The following is a 352-nucleotide window of genomic DNA, read 5'->3' on the forward strand; positions in this document are numbered from 1 at the left end:
CCGTGCTGAGTAGATGATTGTAGTTGTCCTACGTCCCCAATAACTACTGTCTGCAGTACAGGTCAGCTCTTTCTGCGTAAACTGCATGATTTTTCTAGGCTATCCCTGTATGACATCAGGTTCATCTAAAATAGAGGTTGTAACCTTCTTTAAAACCAAGCAAACAGCAGCTTGGCAATATGCTAATTCAAGTGAGTCAATATAGTATTCAATATCAGCTTAGGTATTTTACAAGTGTTCTGTCATCTCCTAGAATAAACTTTATTGTAGTATTCAGACCAATGTTTCTCTAATATATGTATCTGAGGTAGTCAACATTGTAAAAAATGCAAAAGAAAGAAATACAACACTA

The sequence above is a fragment of the Opisthocomus hoazin genome, chromosome 5 (assembly GCF_030867145.1).
Source record: "Opisthocomus hoazin isolate bOpiHoa1 chromosome 5, bOpiHoa1.hap1, whole genome shotgun sequence".
In the NCBI taxonomy this organism is placed as follows: domain Eukaryota; kingdom Metazoa; phylum Chordata; class Aves; order Opisthocomiformes; family Opisthocomidae; genus Opisthocomus; species Opisthocomus hoazin.